Source organism: Panthera tigris, chromosome B2 (genome assembly GCF_018350195.1).
Source record: "Panthera tigris isolate Pti1 chromosome B2, P.tigris_Pti1_mat1.1, whole genome shotgun sequence".
Taxonomy (NCBI): domain Eukaryota; kingdom Metazoa; phylum Chordata; class Mammalia; order Carnivora; family Felidae; genus Panthera; species Panthera tigris.
Window position 1 is genome coordinate 77251992 of NC_056664.1, and position 17226 is coordinate 77269217.

A 17226-nucleotide genomic window follows, 5' to 3' on the forward strand; every position below is an offset into this window, starting at 1 on the left:
CCAAGAGGCACAGAGAACTCCCTTCAGACATAACTTGAATCGATCTTCTGCATGACATATCATAGTGAAACCGGCAAAATACAAGGATAAAGAGAAAATTCTGAAAGCAGCTAGGGATAACACGCTCTAACATATGAAGGGAAACCCATAAGACTAGCGGCAGACCTATCTACTGAAACTTGGCACACCAGAAAGGAATGGCAGGAAATCTTCAATGTGATGAACAGGAAAAATATGGAGCCAAGAATTCTTTATCCAGCAAGTCTGTCACTCAGAATAGAAGGAGAGATAAAGGTCTTCCCAAACAAACAAAAACTGAAGGAATTCGTCACCACTAAACCAGCCCTAGAAGAGATCCTAAGGGGGATTCTCTGAGTGAAATGTTGCAAGGACCAAAAAGTACCAGAGACATTACTACAAGCATGAAACCTACAGACTTCACAATGACTCTAAACCCATATCTTTCAAAAATAACACTAAATGTAACTGGACTCAATGCGCCAACCAAAAGACATAGGCATCAGAATGGATAAAAAAAACAAGACCCATCTATCTGCTGTCTACAAGAGACTCATTTTAGACCTGAGGACACCTTCAGATTGAAAGTGAGGGGATGGAGAACTATCTATCATGCTACTGGAAGTCAAAAGAAAGCTGGAGTAGCCATACTTATATCAGACAAACTAGACTTTAAATTAAAGGCTGTAACAAGAGATGAAGAAGGGCATTATATAACAATTACAGGGGCTATCCGTCAGGAAGAGCTAACAATTATAAATGTCTATGTGCTGAATATGGGAGCCCCCAAATATATAAAACAATTACTCATAAACATAAACAACCTTACCGATAAGAATGTGGTAATTGCAGGGGACCTTAATACTCCACTTACAACAATGGATAGATCATCTAGACACAGGATCAATAAAGAAACAAGGGACCTGAATGATACATTGGATCAGATGGACTTGACAGATATATTTAGAACTCTGCATCCCAAAGCAACAGAATATGCTTTCTTCTCGAGTGCACATGGAACATTCTCCAAGATAGATCACATACTGGGTCACAAAACAGCCCTTCATAAGTATAAAAGAATTAAGATCATACCATGCACACTTTCAGACCACAATGCTATGAAACTTAAAATCAACCACAGGAAAAAGTCTAGAAAACCTCCAAAAGCATGGAGGTTAAAGAACACCCTACTAAAGAATGAATGGGTCAAACAGGAAATTAGAGAAGAAATTAAAAAATATATGGAAACAAATGAAAATGAAAATACAACAATCCAAACGCTTTGGGATGCAGCGAAGGCAGTCCTGAGAGGAAAATACATTGCAATCCAGGCCTATCTCAAGAAACAAGAAAAATCCCAAATACAAAATCTAACAGCACACCTAAAGGAAATAGAAGCAGAACAGCAAAGACACCCCAAACCCAGCAGAAAAAAGATAAATAATGAAGATCAGAGCAGAAGTAAACAATATAGAATCTAAAAAAACTGTAGAGGAGATCAATGAAATCAAGAGTTGGGTTTTTGAAAAAATAAACAAACCGATAAACCTCTAGCCAGGCTTCTCAAAAAGAAAAGGGAGATGACCCAAATAGATAAAATCATGAATGAAAATGGAATTATTAAAACCAATCCCTCAGATATACAAGCAATTAGCAGGGAGTACTATGAAAAATTATTTGCCAACAAACTGGACAACCTGGAAGAAATGGACAAATTCCTAAACACCCACACACTTCCAAAACTCAAACAGGAAGAAACAGAAAACTAGAACAGACCCACAACAGGTGAAAAAATTGGATCAGTTATCAAAAATCTCCCAACAAATAAGAGTCCAGGACCAGATGGCTTCCCTGGGGAATTCTACCAGACATATAAAGCAGAGATAATACCTATCCTTCTCAAGCTGTTCCAAAAAATAGAAAGGGAAGGAAAACTTCCAGACTCATTCTATGAAGCCAGCATTACTTTGATTCCTAAACCAGACAGAGACCCAAAAAAAGAGAACTACAGGCCAATATCCCTGATGAATATGGATGCAAAAATTCTCAATAAGATACTAGCAAATCGAATTCAACAGCATATAAAAAGAATTATTCACCATGATCAAATGGGATTCATTCCTGGGCTGCAGCGTGGTTCAACCTTCTCAAATCAATCAATGTGATACGTCACATTAATAAAAGGAAAGATAAGAACCATATGATCCTGTCAATCGATGCAGAAAAAGCATTTGGCAAAATTCAGCATCCTTCCTTAATAAAAACCCTCAAGAAAGTCGGGATAGAAGGAACATACTTAAACATCATAAAAGCCACTTATGAAAAGCCCACAGCTAATATCATCCTCAATGGGGAAAAACTGAGAGCTTTCCCCCTAAGATCAGGAACACGACAGGGATGTCCACTCTCACCGCTGTTGTTTAACATAGTATTGGAAGTGCTAGCATCAGCAATTAGACAACCAAAGGAAATCAAAGGCATCAAAATTGGCAAAGATGAAGTCAAGCTTTCACTTTTTGCAGACAACATGATACTATGCATGGAAAACCCGACAGACTCCACCAAAAGTCTGCTAGAACTGATACGTGAATTCAGCAAAGTTGCAGGTTACAAAATCAATGTACAGAAATCAGTTGCATTCTTATACACTAACAACGAAGGAACTGAAAGACAAATAAAGAAATTGATCCCATTCACAATTGCACCAAGAATCATAAAATACCTAGGAATAAACCTAACCAAAGATGTAAAATATCTGTATGCTGAAAACTATAGAAAGTTTATGAAGGAAATTGAATGAGATATAAAGAAATGGAAAAATATTCCATGCTCATGGATTAGAAGAATAAATATTGTTAAAATGTCAATACTACCCAAAGCTATCTATACATGCAATGCAATCCCAATCAAAATTGCACCAGCATTCTTCTTGAAGCTTGAACAAGCAATCCTAAAATCTGTATGGAACCATAAAAGATCCCAAATAGCCAAAGCAATATTGAAGAAGAAGACCAAAGCGGGAGGCATCACAATCCCAGACTTTAGCCTCTACTACAAAGCTGTCATCATCAAGACAGTATGGTATCGGCACAAAAACAGACACATAGACCAATGGAATAGAATAGAAACCCCAGAATTAGACCCACAAAAGCATGGCCAACTAATCTTTGACAAAGCAGGAAAGAATATCCAATGGAAAAAAGACAGTCTCTTTAACAAATGGTGCTGGGAGAACTGGACAGCAACATGCAGAAAAATGAAACTAGACCACTTTCTCACACCATTCACAAAAATAAACTCAAAATGGATAAAGAACCTGAAGGTGAGACAGGAAACCATCAAAACCCTAGAGGAGAAAGCAGGAAAAGACCTCTCTGACCTCAGCCGCAGCAATTTATTATTTGACACATCCCCAAAGGCAAGGGAATTAAAAGCAAAAATGAACTACTGGGACCTCGTGAAGATAAAAAGCTTCTGCACAGCAAAGGAAACAACCAACAAAACTAAAAGGCAACCAACGGAATGGGAAAAGATATTTGCAAATGACATATCGGACAAAGGGCTAGTATCCAAAATCTATAAAGAGCTCACCAAACTCCACACCCGAAAAACAAATAATCCAGTGAAGAAACGAGCAGAAGACATGAATAGACACTTCTCTAAAGACATCCGGATGGCCAACAGGCACATGAAAAGATGCTCAACGTCGCTCCTCGTCAGGGAAATACAAATCAAAACCACACTCAGATACCACCTCACGCCAGTCAGAGTGGCCAAAATGAACAAATCAGGAGACTATAGATGCTGGAGAGGATGTGGAGAAACGGGAACCCTCTGGCACTGTTGGTGGGAATGCAAACTGGTGCAGCCACTCTGGAAAACAGTGTGGAGGTTCCTCAAAAAATTAAAAATAGATCTACCCTATGACCCAGCAATAGCCCTGCTAGGAATTTACCCAAGGGATACAGGAGTGCTGATGCATAGGGGTACTTGTACCCCAATGTTTATAGCAGCACTCTCAACAATAGCCAAATTATGGAAAGAGCCTAAATGTCCATCAACTGATGAATGGACAAAGAAATTGTGGTTTGTATATACAATGGAATACTATGTGGCAATGAGAAAGAATGAAATATGGCCTTTTGTAGCAAAGTGGATGGAAGTGGAGAGTGTTATGTTAAGTGAAATAAGTCAGTTAGAGAAAGACAAATACCGTATGTTTTCACTCTTATGTGGATCCTGAGAAACTTAACAGAAGACCATGGGGGAGGGGAAGAAAAAAAAAAGGTTAGACAGGGAGGGAGCCAAAACATAAAAACTCTTAAAAACTGAGGACAAACTGAGGGCTCATGGGGTATGGGAGGGAGGGGAGGGTGGGTGAGGGGTATTGAGGAGGGCACCTGTTGGGATGAGCACTGGGTGTTGTATGGAAACCAATTTGACAATAAATTTCATATTAAATAAATAAATAAATAAATAAATAAATAAATAAATAGAAAGAAAACAGGAAGGAGAAAAAGAAATACTAGGAGAAATTATGCTTGAATAAGGAGCAAATAAATGAGACCACAGTTAGAAGGGGCTATAAAACAGATTTTTTACAGACAGGATATCCTGAAGCATATTTGCATATACAGATATTTGTTTATATTAATATCCTTAAAAAATACCTACTTTATTGTTTTTTATAAGAAAAAGAAGGAAAAATGAGAAAAGGAGGAGGAGTAGGGTCCAAAACAAATGAGCCTAGGGCCCTTAAATGTGAATTCAAGCCTCTACCTCTAAAGAAACGGGGGAGAGTGGGACTTTAGAAGCTCTTAAAATATTAAGTTGTTCCCACTTTTGCAAAAATGAAATAAAACAAGTATTTGGTGTCTAATCTCAGAAAAAGAACCTCTTCCTCTTACACCGACAAGCTGATCACTCTAGCTTAAAGTCTTATTCTCAGATTTAACACTAGCCATTCCTGAGACATTTATTCCAAAATAATATTGAATTCCTACAGCTCTGAGGCCTCAAATAATTACAGTAGTACTAATAATGGTCCCTAAGAACATTTGGATTTAATAGGGGAAATACGACTGAGACACACAGAATCAAATGGCAACAGAGACAAGAATATAAGGGATGTCACAAGATGGTTTTGAAGCTTTGCTCAAAGCCTCAAAGTTGGAGAGGCTTTGCTCTCCTTGCTGCAGGGTCAGAAAAGCCTCTTTGCAGGTAGGAGTAACATTTGATTTGCATACTGAGGGAGTAGAATTTGACTAAGTGGTAACAATTGTAAATACTGGCATACTGAGTAAAGAGACTAACTGGAACAAGCACATTACAGGGAAACAGACACAGCATGGTGGAGGTGACAAATAAGCCAGCCAGCCAGAATAGGAAGGGCATTTGGCACATAGTGACAGACTGAATCCAATGCAAAACACAATGGTTTCCAGAACATAACCATGGGCAATTTATTGCACATAATATTTAACAAAATGAGATTCTAGGATAATAAAGGGAGACTTCAGTTCTAATAGTTTCTAAGTGGTTAAATTTGACACAAATCTCACAGATTTAATATATTTGAAGGCTACATCACTAAATGGTTTCTGCTTGTGTTCTTAAGAAGGTGGTCGTCTGATGAAGCTTTCGTTGCCCCTCTTCTGAGATGGTTCTTGCGTGTGAAGGTTCACATTCTTTAATTATTGACAATTTGAAAAATATTTCATTTGTTTAATATCTCACCATCATTAAGGTCACACAAATTTATTAAGGAATGCTGTCAAATTTGGGAAAACTTTCATTAAGGCTTTTGTCATTGGCGGTGGTGACAGTAGTGGTCCGTGTGTATGTATATGATGCTTGCTATTCTTCATATATAAGCTCTCATACTTGCAAGATTCTCTCATATACTAGCTATTGGTTCTTCTATACATTCCAAATCTTTTTTCTCTTCCATTCTCAATGTACGTCCAGAGCTGAGTACTATAGGACATTATCATACAACCTCTAGCCCTGTCCCTTTGTAATTCAGCACAAGGAGTGGTGAGCATATTCCTGGAAGCTTTTTCTCCACGACAGCTAAATATCTAATCTAGAGTTGAAAATGACTGCAAGCCACTCTAATACCACTCAGTGTGAAAGGAAGTGTGGCAGGGGTGACTATGAGTGGAAGAAGACAACAATGTTAACTAAGGTTAAAATGATAACTATTACAAATTACACAAAATCATATGACCATGTGAACACATACTGAGGGCACTTCTGTGCCTTAAAGAGGGCCCTGCAGAGAAGGACTTAATAGTGTCATATTAACTCCATCTGAGTATCTGCATTTAAGCAGTAAAATGGAAAAAAAAATTGAAGGCCATGTGGCTTTCTTTATTCAGCATTCAGAAAGTGATTTCCATTTGTTGAATAGAATACCTGATATTTAAAGAATACAAATTACTAAAACACATGGTCCTTAACAATATGGTCAGGACATATATATATGTGAAACAACTAGAGTAACTCCTGATGAATTACAGCTTACTGTGGCCATATTAAGACATGGCAGTGATAAAAGGGTGGGGTGTCCTAAAGTTAGCTGGTAGTGGTGGCAAGGGCAAGGAAATCATCTGTAAGGAGATACAGTATGAATCTACCGTATGAGACATAAGTGTAATCAACCACAGTTGGGACTGGGTCTGAGGACAGAGCTCTGAAAGAAGAAAGGGCGGGGGTGGGGGGGGAATCTGTCAACACGTCAAAATGCATTAAGAATATATGCCATTGTATTCCAGGAGTTACTGTACCCAACTCCTTTTCGAAAGGACAATGTCTCCATTTAATAGGAGTCTGCTGACAAGGCAGCAGAGATTTGCAATCAACATCCAGTTCTATTCTATCAGTTTTTAGTGTAATAGATTTCTTTGTATCGACAGCAGAAAAGCAATGCTGGCATGGGCTGTAAGCCAGACTATGGAAAAAGCCCCATTATGTTGAATTGGATGTTATAATAGTATTTGATAAATTGGTGATTCTATCTGTGGGGCTTGGCACTCTTGGAAACTAGCACTTTTCCATAACGTTTTTTTATTCCTCCACTTTGGAACACTCTTGTCCCTTTTATCACTTGGATGGTGTCAGGAAGATTGTCAAAATTACTGTTTACAATACTGATATCCTCAGAACTGTCTTTATAGATTTTTTTTCCTAAGAGGATTTTGAAATAATACCAGTGCACAGAATTAAAATTGAACCATCTCCCAAACCTCCAATAATCAAGTTCTAATGTGATCGTCATTTCATTCCCTACATAACATCCTCTATGACTTATTTAAAGAATGTAATAAAGAAACATAGAAGAAAAATGTGAAATAATTCATGTTGACCATTTGAATATTTATCCTTGAAAACAGCAGAGTTGCCATCATCTCAGGTAGATCTCTTTAATCATATTTTAACAAATGTTTATTGCCTGTCACAAGAACCAATATAGTTTATAGAACCCATTCCTTTTTTTCCCCTTTCTCTTTTAGGATTACAAACTAAAGCTGAAGTAAATTTAAAGTAGCCCTAAAAAGTTAAAAATATTTATTTTAATTTCAGAGCTGCTTGGGATCTAATAAACAATGTTGAAAGAAAACCATGCCTGAGAAGGGAAGTTAAAAAAAAAAAAAGAATTATTTAAATGAGCACAAAAACCAACCATTTACTTATTAATTACCTTTCAGGAAGAACTATTGAATTTATATGCTAGAACTATTGTCACTAAATATATGGTTTGCTCAAATATTGGAAAGATGCAAAATATAAGAACTCTTTAATTAACAGGTAAATTTGAGCCAAAAGACATCTACAGTAGTCCCCCCTATCCTTGGGGGTACGTTCCAAGACCCCCAATGGATTTCTGAAACTGCAGATAGTACCAAACTCTATATATACTATGTTTTTTTTCTGTACACACATACTTATGATAAAGTTTAATTTATGAATTAGGCACAGTAAGAGATCACAACAATAAATAATAATGAAATAGAATAATTATAACAATATACTATAATAAGTAATGTGAATGTGGTCTCTCTTTCTTCAAAATATATTATTGTTCCATACTCACCCTTCTTTTTGTGATGATGTGAGATAATAAAATGCCTGAGGTGAATGTGCGGTGAATGATGTAGGCATTGTGACCTAGCATTTGGCTACTGTTGACCTTCAGACTATGTCCAAAGGAGGATCGTCTGCTTCTGGATCACAGTTAACCTCAGGTAACTGAAATGCAGAAAGAAAAAACACAAATAAGGGAGGACTACTGTCCTTTTATGTTCATTTGCATTTAACTAAAGTATATTAGTAATAGAAGATGATCAACTTCAGAAAATTTCTGAACTGTTTAATTTTGTCTGTTAAGAACTAATACCCATTTCATCTGAAACAAAATGTAATCAAACTCCTGCAGACTACAACTTGAACATAGTTTGATTTCCTTTTCCTTGTTTTTCTTATTCTATGCAGTTTACTTACTCCCAAAATACAGAGAAGTCTTCAGGAAAGAAGATTTCTAGAATACCTCCCTACCATGTACCTGATAATCACAGATAATACCAGTCAGAGCATTTAAATAGGTTGTACTTCAGGTCCACATACAATTTATCATCCAAATGAGAATAGTTTTAAAATTAAAAGGGAGTGCTATTGTTAATAATTAGACCAGAGAAACCGGTTAACTGAGATCAGTAGTAATGGTATACACCAAGAATAACCTCCTAACTTAAACTCCCTGATTTGAAATTACACCCGTTCCCCACTATTCCCTAAATCTCTCCTGAAGGGCAGGTCTGACTAAAGGCTTTGCACCCTTGCCCCAGCTGCTTGGACACCAAAGTGGAAGCAAATCAATCAATCTAACAGGCTAGATTGAGCCAATCAGACTGTTCCCTTCCTGAATTTGAACTGAGACACCAGAGGATGATGTACACTGATTAGAAAGGTTATATGTTGAGTCAGTGCTGGATCAGCCCCACAAACCAGCAAAAATTACAAGACAGAAGCAGTACATAAAAGGTCAGGCTGGAGAGGAAAGTCAAAAATAAGAGAGATGAGGCACTATGAGCCCTAGAGAAACCTAACTTTGTAATTCAATCCTCTATATGGCTCAGTTGAGCTTAAAATGTGTACCTCAATTACAAAACTAAATATACTCTTACCATATGTCCCAGCAATCGTGCTCCTGGGTATTTACCCAAATGAACTGAAAATTTACGTCCACACAATAACCTGCACATGAATGTTTATAGCGGCTTTATTCATAACTGCCAAAATTTGGAAGCAACCAAGGTGTCCTTCAATAGGTAAATGGATAAACAAACTATGGTACATCTAGACAACAGAATATTACTCAGTGCCAAGACGAAATGAGCTATTGAGCCACAAAAAGACATAGAGGAGTCTTAAATGCATATTACTAAGTGAAAGAAGCCAATCTGAAAAGGCTATGATTCCAACTATACGACACTCTGGAAAAGGCAAAACTATGGCAACAGTAAAAAAATTAGTGGTTTCCAAGGGTTAGGAGGAAGGTGGAATAAACAGGCAGAAAACAGGATTTTTAGGGAAGTGAAACTAGTCTCCCCGATATTATAATGGTGGATACATGTCACTATGCATTTATCCAAACCCACAGAATGTACAACACTGAGAGTAAACCATAACATAAACTACAAACTTTGGGTGATTATGATGTGTCAATGTAGGTTCATCAATTGTAACAAATGTACCACTCTGGTGGGGGATGTTAATAATGAGGGAAGCTATGCATGTGTGGGGCAGGGGGTGTGCGGGAGCACTCTGTACTTTTGTTCAATTTTGCTGTGAACTTAAAACTGCATGAAAAAGTAAATTTCTTAATTTTTTAAAAGGTAAAAATAAAAACACAGAAAAAGGTAATGGAATATACACATTTCTGCTAAGAGATATTATCTCTAAATGGTGGAATTATGGGTGCCATTTCTTTCCTCTTTTTTACTTGACAATCCCCCAAAATTAAGTTTTTGTTGAAATTTTCTCCTCAAATAATGTACTCTTTAAATTTCATCTTTTAAATAACTTCTGTTTATACCATCTTTTTAAAAATTTATTTATTTAAATTCAAGTTAGTTAAAATACAGTGTAATATTGGTTTCAGGAATAGAACCCAGTGATTCATCACTTACATATAACACAGCGTGCTCATCCTAATAAGATCTCTCCTTAATGCCCATCCCTTGTTTAGCCCATCCCCACCCCCACCCAACACCCCTCCAACAACCCTCAGTTTGTTCTCTGTATTTAAGAGTCTCTTATGGTTTGCTGTTTTTATCTTATTTTTCTCTCCCTTCTCCTATGTTTCATAAGTTCCACATATAAGTGAAATCATATGATATTTGTCTTTCTCTGACTGACTTATTTCGCTTAGCATAACACACTCTAGTTCCATCCATGTTGTTGCAAATGGCAAGATTTCATCCTTTTGAATATATATATATATATATATATATATACATATATATATTCAATATATATATTCTCTCTCTCTCTCTCTCTCTATATATATATATATATACACCCCACATCTTCTTTATCTATTCATCAGTTGATGGACATTTGGGCTCTTTCCACCATTTGGCTATTGTTGAAAGCACTGCTATAAACTTTGGGGTGCATGTGCCCCTTTGAATCAGCACTCCTGTATCCTTTGGATAAATACCTAGTAGTGCAATTGCTGGGTTGTAGGGTAATTCTATCAGTAATTTTTTGAGGAACCTCCATACTGCTCTCCAGAGTCACTGCATCAGTTTGCAAAAGGGTTCCCTTTTCTCCACATCCTTACCAACATCTATTGTTTCCTGGGTTGTTAATTTTAGCCATTCTGACAGCTGTGAGGTGGTATCTCATTGTGGTTTTGATTTGTATTTCTCTGATGATGTTGAGCATGTTTTCATCTGTTAACCATCTGGATGTCTTCTCTGGATAAATGTCTATTCGTGTCTTCTACCCATTTCTTCACTGGATTACTTGTTTTTTGGATGTTGAGCTTAATAAGTTCTTTATAGATTTTGGATATTAATCCTTTATCCGATATGTCATTTGTAAATATTTTCTCCCATTCCATCGGTTGCCTTTTAGTTTTGTTGATTGTTTCCCTCACTTTGCAGAAGATTTTTTTTTTAATATAATTTATTGTCAAGTTAGGTAACATACAGTGTATACAGTGTGCTCTTGGTTTTGGGAGTAGATTCCAGAGATTCATCACTTACATATAACACCCAGTGCTCATCCCAACAAGTGCCCTCTTCAATACCCATCACCCATTTTCCCCTCTCCCTCACACCCCCCCGCAACAACCCTCAGTTTGTTCTCTGTATTTAAGAGTTTCCAATGGGTTTGCCTCTCTCTCTGTTTGAAACTACTTTTTCCTCTTCTCTTTCCCCATGGTCTTCTGTTAAGTTTCTCAAGTTCCACAAATGAGTGAAAACGTATGATATCTTTCTCTGACTGACTTATTGAGGTCCCAATAGTTCATTTTTGCTTTTATCCCCTTTCTTCCTGAGACATGTCTAGTAAGAAGCTGCTGTGGCCACGGTCAAAGAGGTAGCTTCCTGATTTCTCCTCTAGGATTTTGATTGTTTCCTGTCTCACATTTAGGTCTTTCAACTATTTTGAATTTATTTTTGTGTATGATGTAAGAAAGTAGTCCTATACTGACTCTCTTGATTGGGGCTTACTTTAATGCCTCAACACCACTTCTGACTGGAACATAGAAAAGGTACAATGATGCTTTATCTTCTTCCTACAATCAAAGCCAGTCATTCATACTGAGGGATAAATGACTCAAATGGACTCTGTACACATGTACATCACGTTATAGGCAAAGTCCTTAAAATAAAGAAACTCTATGTTACCCACATAAGTTAAATTCTTCCATTTGCCTTTTTTTTTTAATTGTGGTAAAACACTAGTAAACCAGAGAAATAAGTATTTTGAAAATGGACTTTAAGCTATTGTTGGTCAAAATACTCACCTGCACTCTTGAGATCAAAATGAAAAGCATTGGATACAATACAACTAGATGGCTCAAAGAGAAGACTGTTCAGTGGTTGAGTGTGGGCTTGGTTTCAGATTCTCTAGTTTAAAATTTTTAACTCTATAGCTTTTTAGCAGGTGACCCTGAGAGGTTACTTTGATTTTAAGCTCCTCTTTTTTTCAACTATAAGAATGAAATAATAGTAGTACCATCTTTGTAGGATATAATATTAAATGAATAAATGCAATGCAGTTATTGAAGCACTTTACACTTGATAAGCAATTATTATTACAGTGTAAATTAACATATTAATATCAGACTACTGAAAAGTCACAAGAGTTCTGTCCTAAACTACGTTCTTTTCTATGACTTTCTATCATTTTTCCAGAGAAGAGATAAAGACAAAGACGGCATGATAATGGTTGCTAAGTGTCTTTTGAACACAACCTAAAATACACTTAATTCAATAACTGGCTGAATAAGTATTCAAGTTTTTTTTTCCAAAATACTTAGATGATAACTAGAAGTGCAAGAATAAATAAAATTTAAACAAAAATAACAATAAATCCTAAGCTTTTGTTCAAAAAAATTCAAGACACAAAGACAGGCCAGAAGAAAATTTCCTTTATTCAAATGAAAATTAGGAGTTTTAACTACTTACAGTTCCACATGAACCACAGTGTAAGTCTAGTTACTCTTAACTACTTTTTAAGTTTTAGAGATAGAGAACCATTAACTATTAGAATAGAAGAGCGTGGCCAAATTGATGAGGTAAATTGACGAAGATTTTCTTAACTTAAAAAAAAGAGAATGGAAACCAATTTGATAATAAATTTCATATATTGAAAAAAAGGAGAATAGAAAATGTTTGGCTTAAAAAAAGAAATATTTGTGAAGGCATGCAGGAACTGAATTCACCATTATGAAATATTTTAAAGGAAGAGGATGTGGATGTTTTCTCTGTTAATTCAGAAGGTAAAAGTAGAACCAATGTGTGAAATTCAAAGCAGCTATCATAGCAATATAAAATTCAATTTAAGAAAGATGTAGTATTGTCTGCCTGGGGGTCAGTTGAGTGTGGGAGTGGTGGCCCAGCCCACAGATGAGCTGTTCATTGCAGTGTAGAGGGTTTTATAGAAAAGAATCCTGATAAGAGGTAGAAATTTGGACAAGATGAAAGCTAGCTGTCCTTACACTTCCAAAACTCTAGAGTTCTAAGATTCAGTTCTTTGTTCTCTACTGACCTTGCCTGTTGGAACAGTTTTTCCAACGTATGATACTAAAAGTAATATTTTAGGAGCAGAAGAGATGATCTAAAAATAGCTGAAATTTCAGAAAGGCGTTTTTAAAATTAGGTAAAGATGAAAATATCTACAATTTTCTTCTATATGAAAAGAACATAAAAACCTATCATTTTAGTTATTTTAAAAAAAGATTGCTTTTAACATTATAGGTTCTTTAGAGTGTTAGTCAAATAGAAGAGATATCTTCTTAGAAGTTGGTCTACTATATTAGCAAGTATAACTCTATACACTCAGACGTCTCCATCTAAAATGGACACATTCACTGCAATGCCTTTCTTTGAGTGACAGAGCATTTTGTTTATACCTTTTACACAACTCATTCCCAATTGTTCATTATTGGATTTAATAAACTCCTCGGTCTTCTCCAACAACAGCCCCACAACAGCACCATGAAGCCTAAGTGTCTCTCACGTTCCTACTTTAAGCACTACAAAGACTCTCCATTGCAGTTAAAGTCAAATCCAAACCCCTTTTCAAGACTTGGAAGACCACATAACAGGGCTCCTGCAAACCTCTCCCACTGCTGTTCACATTGCTCCTGCTTGTGCTCCCAGGGCTCCAGGAACACTGGCTCTGTCCTGTGGGTGCCATTCCCAATGCCTGAACCCCACTTCCCTTGGACAGCTTTTTCTTCTCTTCCTTTAGTTTTCAGCTTCAAAGCCACTTTGGAGTGGCTTCTTCTAAAAGAAGCATCAAAAACTAGCCTCACTTTTACTCCTGACTTGTTATTTTCTTAGCCCCTCATTTGTTTGTTACCTTCATAAATCTTATCCCAATTGATAGGTCTTTCACCTATTAGTTAGCATGTGGTTTATCTATCTCCCTTCCTGTAATCTAAGCTCTAAATGGAAAAGAACCTTGCCTTTCTTGCTTACCATTGTACCCCCACATTGAGACAGTACCTGGCACATGGTAAGAGCTCAGTAATTATTAGTTTGATAGTTGGAAGAAATACCCAAATACTACACATACCAATCCAATGCATTTCTACTGGCTAACCCAGGGCTCCACCCTCTGTCAGCAAGATTATTGCAACTTCCTTCTAATTTCACTATTCTGCCTATTCTTTCCTCTGACTTCAATCCATTCTCTACACTACAGCCAGGGAATTTATTTTATTTTATTTTATTTTATTTTTTATTATTTAAAAAATGTTTAATGTTTATTTATTTTTGAGAGACAGAGGGACAGAGCATGAGCAGGGCAGGGGCAGAGAGAGAGGGAGACACAGAATCCGAAGCAAGCTCCAGGCTCTGAGCTGTCAGCACAGACCCTAATGTGGGGCTTGAACTCAGGAGCAGTGAGATCATGAGCTGAGCCAAAGTCAGACGTTTAACCGACTAAGCCGCCCAAGCGCCCCCAGGGTAATTTTTTAAAATGCAAATTGGATCATTAATATCTTCTGTTTAATAATCTTTAAGGGTCTACCATTGCTAATACGATAATACTAGTAGTACTTATAATACAAACATTTACTGAACAATTACTGGGTTCCAAGCGCTTGTACTAATTCATTTAATCCTCATAAAAACCTTTTGAGGTGTATATTATTAGTCCTATTCTATAGATGAAGAAACTGAGGCACAGGAAAGCTTAAAACCATAACATTGTTCATTAACACCTCTAGTCCACACTCATATCTCCAATATCACTGTATACAAGTCTCCAGCTTACATTTAGAGTAAAAGTACCAGATGTTTTAACCAGAAACACAATAGGAATGGACTTTATTTCACTTTTCAAACTAGACTGGTCTACTCCTTCATCCTCAAAAGGCTGTATCCTTGTGCCTTTCTCTCACCTAACTATACTACCTAGTGATCCTCCTATGTAGACCTAAATGCAGTCTATCTTTTGGAATCCTGCTGCAATCACTCCTCTATGATTTTGCCCCACTCACCTTAATCCAAAATCTTCCACTAAACACCTATTAATCTCATTTTTGATAATAGCCATTTGATAGATGCCTGGTCTTTTATTAGTTATTTGTCTGGCTCCTTGAATTAGCTGCCTTTTTATATTCATTGATTCATCTGTCAACAATAATATAAGCATCTCAAGAGCAGGGATCACATTTTACTCTTCCTTCTCTTGCATAGTCCCTAACATACTGTCTTGTAGGTATTTCTTATAGGTGCCTAATAGGTATCCATTGTTTGATTTGTCAATTAGTTTTCTTCCTACTTTATGTGATCACTGTCATAATAAAGTTAGGAAATATGTGGCATTGAGCTCCCAAATATTTAGCTCTCCAGCATGAGTCATGGTATTTCCATTGCATACTTAGAAGAACTAGTATTCTACTAATTATAGTGTACGGCTGTACCCTTGTACATTTTTTTTTTACTTGGAATTATCTCCATACAAGTTCTGTCACCAGGGAAGGTAGAAAAACACTGAGCACAGCTCCCAGAAGCTATGTTTTCCTCGTGTTTGACACATCATCACACACACGTCTGTTATGCCTCTGATAGCATAGCTTTGCAGAGTCTGTTTCTATGGTAATTTTAAGCTTATATAACACCAGCTCCTCAGAGTCTTTATGAACATTTCTTAAGTTTGTGAAAATTACATACACTTCACCTTCAAAATGACTCAATTCATTGTGTAGACATTAAGGCAATAATTATGAAATAAAACTATACAACAATATGAAAATACATTATAACATTAAGAGAGGGAAACGAGAGTATTAATTTGGATCTATGCTGAGCTTATAACCATGGAACATGTGAAGAAGGTGCTCTTGGTGGCCTTGCCAATCAATAGCCATCATCCTTCCCAACAGGACCATGGTTCCATGCAGATATCCACCTTTTTCTCAAGAACATGTGTTCTGGGAAGTCTGGGATCAGGCTATTCCTAGTCCAGAGGATGGGTCACAATTAGGTGAAACCAAAGATTCTTAGTCTGGGGAAGTTTTGAAGTCCCAAGGCCTAACCCCCTCTCTATTTCCCCCCTCCCCTTTTCATACCCCTCTTCCTTCCAATTTTGATGGTTCTGTAGTGGGTCCTGAGAATTTCATTTCTAACAAGTTCCCAGGTGATTGTAATGAAGCCAGTCTAAATAACACTTTGAGGATTCTTTGCTCTTGAAAATAAGCTCTTCTATGGAAATTTGTTTTATATGTGATGCTCTGAACTGTGGTAATTTTGGTACCAGCCTACAAATGGTACCAATACACAGAAGAGGGTGGAGCCAAGAGCCTCTCCGAGGAAGGCAGAGGTAACCTGAAGTGACTCCTGCAGTCCACCTACATAGGCACTTATTATGTGACTTAAATAGATCTCATTATTTTTTAAGTCATTAGAGATGAGGCATTTGTTGTTTGCTGCTGAAAACATTCTACCTGATGTCTTTCTAAGGTAAAAACAGTTGCTTCAAATGATGAAGATATAATTATTTTTCTTCCCCAATATGTTTCTTATGCAATAAATATCACACAAAAAATAATTTGTTTGATTAAACCTCTAATATAAAATGAAAGAGAGAGATGTGACTATTTTACATACTTGCTCAATTACATAATAATTACACCACTTTTTCTTGTGGTTTGTTTTTATTTTCCAAAATATTTTCCATCAAATACTTCATTCAAAGGCAGGATACCAAATTTGAAGTCTTTCTTCTCAATTTTCAGATAAGGGCCACAGAAATGCCTCCAGATGAAACAGAAAGATATACTGGCCTGCTATGAAGAAGTGCACAAAAACCTGCTTTAGGACTTAAAAGGAGAAAAGGAAGACGACTTAGGGCTTTCTATGTTAGGACTATTGCCTTGAGCCTCCTCCTGCTTTGTTTTAACTCTGTTACAATAGTTCCTTGTGTGCCCCCTATCCATTTGCTAATGAAAATATCTAAATT

The 17226-nt window shown here is 36.7% G+C and overlaps 1 long non-coding RNA gene across 1 annotated transcript in view; it reads right to left on the minus strand.

The window, feature by feature from the left end:
* Positions 1-8119: 8119 nt before the first annotated feature.
* Positions 8120-17226, minus strand: part of LOC122238410 — a 39512-nt gene continuing 30405 nt past the window's right edge. Inside the window, exon 3 of the long non-coding RNA XR_006217324.1 lies at positions 8120-8268. This is a non-coding gene — a long non-coding RNA (uncharacterized LOC122238410). The remainder of the gene's footprint in view (positions 8269-17226) is intronic.